This window comes from Panthera uncia, chromosome D2, assembly GCF_023721935.1.
Source record: "Panthera uncia isolate 11264 chromosome D2, Puncia_PCG_1.0, whole genome shotgun sequence".
Classification (NCBI taxonomy): Eukaryota; Metazoa; Chordata; class Mammalia; order Carnivora; family Felidae; genus Panthera; species Panthera uncia.
Genome location: NC_064818.1, coordinates 20,933,670 through 20,936,980, shown reverse-complemented (window position 1 = coordinate 20,936,980; position 3,311 = coordinate 20,933,670). Strand labels below are relative to the sequence as shown.

The window sequence follows — 3,311 nt, the reverse complement described above, 5'->3', positions numbered from 1 at the left end:
GTCCATTTATTTACAAGTTGTCTAACACCTGCTTTTATATTACAAAAAGCAAAGTAAAATAATTATGGCAGTGACTGTATGGCCCCAAATACTTGCTACATGACCCTTTATGAAAAAGTCCCATGGGGTGCCTGGGTGGCTCCGTCGGTTGGGCGTCTGACTTTGGCTCAGGTCATGATCTCACAGTTCGTGGGTTCGAGCCCCGCGTCGGGCTCTGTGCTGACAGCTCGAAGCCTGGAGCCTGCTTTGGATTCTGTGTCTCCCTCTCTCTCTGCTCCTCCCCCACTCATGCTCTGTCTTTCTCTCAAAAATAAATAAACACTGAAAACGTCTCATGTCCCCTGGAACTATGAGTTTGTTTACTGCCCTGACACTTTGGGTGAGGTTCCTTATGAGACAGTGTCTTCTGCTGTAAAACATGGTTGATGCCAGCCTTGTCTGTATTTACAGAATTGTTTTGAGAAGGTAATCTCTTACATGTGAAAATCGTATAGAAACAAAGGTGGTCTACCCTGTAGTATAGTTTAAGTTTTTTCCTCCCATCATACTATATACATATACATATATATACATACACATATATACATATATATACATACATATATACACATGTATATGTATATATACAAATATGTATACATATGTATATGCACATATATGTATACATATGTACATGTATATATACATATGTGTGTACATATATACATGTATACATATATATACATATATACACATACATATATATACATCTGTGTATACATATATACATATGCATAGATGTATATATACATATATACATATACATACATATACATATACATATACATATACATATACATATACATGATTCCCATCATACTATTAAGGGAATTTTTTTTTTGGCTGTGTACATAGAGTGCCTTATTCACCACAGAGTGATACATGCTAAGATGGGTTGGGCTTGGGCCAATGTCCCTATACGTACAGAACTGAATACAGAGGGTCTCTGAGAGGCAGTCTGATTTGCCTTGATGTGGAAAGGGAGATGGAGAATATGAAGATGGACATTACAACCAGGGATGTGTTCAGTCCTATGCTGGTAGTCACTTCCAGGCTGGGGTCGATCCCTGCCAGGCTTGGAGGGCCTTCTGTACCACATCTTCCCACTGGGCATCTGATATCTCCAGAGCCCAGGCAGGAACCCCTGGCACAGGCAGGCTTACTCCAGCCATTGTCCTTTTCACCAACTCCACATGTTCTGAAATCACAAAAAGTGGGAGAACAGAAACGATGGGACCAGCTCCACTCCCCCATTCTTTGAATTAACCCATAACCCTTCGGCTAGCAGTGTGGCCAAATCCATCTTGTTATTTCCAGGCAAGCCCACCTGCAACCCAAGTCCAGGACAATAGCCTTTCACCTGGATTCTGAAGTCTGTAAAGTCTTAGATAACAAACTGTTGTTTTAGGAATGGGGTGTTCCTCTATGACTCCCCTTTACTGGCTCTACCCAGTCCCTTTCCTCCAACATTATTCCAAAATGAGAGCATGCTCCCTTTACCCAGGTCCGTGGGAATAGAGCTGTGTTGCCCAATCCTGTGGCTCCCTCCTCCTCTTCATCCTCGCCCTCTAATGGCAGGTCTGGCAAATGAAGCCCAGGGCCTGGATCCGATCCTCAATATCAGCAACTACATCTTCTCCATCCCCCACCAGTGCCAGCTCTGCCTCCTCTTGTTCAGGATCTTGGTTCAGGGGTTGGTAGGAGTAGCCAGCTGGGCCTGCCCCTGTTTTCTCCTGCTCTTCCTCAGGCTCCTCGCTGCTCCAATCCCCAGTGCCTTCCATAGGGCCCTGGTGTGGCCCTAATTCCTCAGTCTGATTGGGGAAGACACGCTGGGGGCCAGTGGTGTCTCCCCCTAGGACTACTGCTGCCATCTGGTAGGGCCGCTCAGAGCCCTCGGCTGAACCCCAAGGGAATTTTCAAATATACAAAAAATTTGAAAGAAGTGCACAGTGAATGCCCATATGCCCGTCACCTAGAGTCTACGATTAACGTTTTTCTAGATTTGTTTTGTTACCTGTGTATCTATCTACCAATCTCTCTATCCACCAATTATTCCATCCTATTTTTTATGCATTTCAAAGTGAGGTGTGCACACCAGTTTAACTGGAGGTCAATGTGTGTCTACTTTTTTAAGGTAAAACATGCATACTGTGGAATGCACAAAATTTAAGTGTATCATTTGATGAATTTTTACAAGTGACCCTTGTTGAGATATAAAACATTATGATCACCCCAGAAAATTCCCTCATGCCCCTTCTCACTTGTTCCCCACCTCACCCCACTCCCAGAGGTAACTGCTGCTCTGATCTTTTTCACTCAGCATATTGTTGTATTTGAGATTCAATGTTTTGTTATGTAGAACAGTGGTTGGTTGCTTTTTGTTGCTGAGAGATATTAATTGGATGAAGGCACTAGTTTATTTCTTCATTCATCTGTTGATCCACACCTAGGTGGTCTCTGCTTTTGGTTATTATGAATAAATCTGTGCATATTCTTGTACCAATTCTTTCATGAACATATGCTTTCTTATTTTTTTGTGTAAACTTCTGGGAGTGAGATTGTTGAGTTGTAGGGTGGTTTTATAAAGAACTGCCAAAGTAGCTGTATCCCCTGTCTATCCCCCAATAATGTGTTAGAGTTCTGGTTGTTTCACATTCTTGCCACCATTTGATTTGTGTCAGTCTTTTTAACTTTACCCTTTCCAGTATGTGGTTAGTGGTATCTCATGGTGGATTTAATTTGTGTTGCTCTGATAACTAATAATGCTTAATAAGTACCCTTTTATGTATTGGCCATTTGTAAGTATCTGGTAAAGTTGAGTTACTTCTAGTGTATAGTATGAAATGGGAATAGAGGGTTCATTATTCTCCTTACGGGCATACTATTGTCCTGTACAATTTGTTCAAAAGACTTTGTTCTCCCAATTGAATTGCTTTGTACCTTTATTATAAATAAACTAAAGATTTAAGTATAGGTCTATTTCTGTTCCATTGATCTATTTGTCTACCTTCACACCAGTACCAGTACTCTCTCGATTATTGTGGTTTTATAATAAATCTTAAATTCAGATAGTGTAAGTCTTCCAACTTTGTTTTTATTTTTCAAGATTGCTTTGGATATTCTAGATCCTTTTTATCTATTACAAATTTTTGAATAAGCTTGTCATTTAAAAAGAAACTGAAAAAGTTATGATGGGGAATTCATTGAATCTGTAGATCTGAAGAAAATGGGTATTTTAACAATGCTGGGACTTCCAATCCATGAATGTGGTA

The 3,311-nt window shown here is 40.6% G+C and overlaps 1 pseudogene; it reads right to left on the bottom strand.

Moving 5' to 3' along the window:
• Positions 1 to 885: 885 nt before the first annotated feature.
• On the bottom strand, positions 886 to 2,639 carry LOC125933250 (male-enhanced antigen 1-like; annotated as a pseudogene).
• Between the last annotated feature and the right edge of the window lie 672 nt (positions 2,640 to 3,311).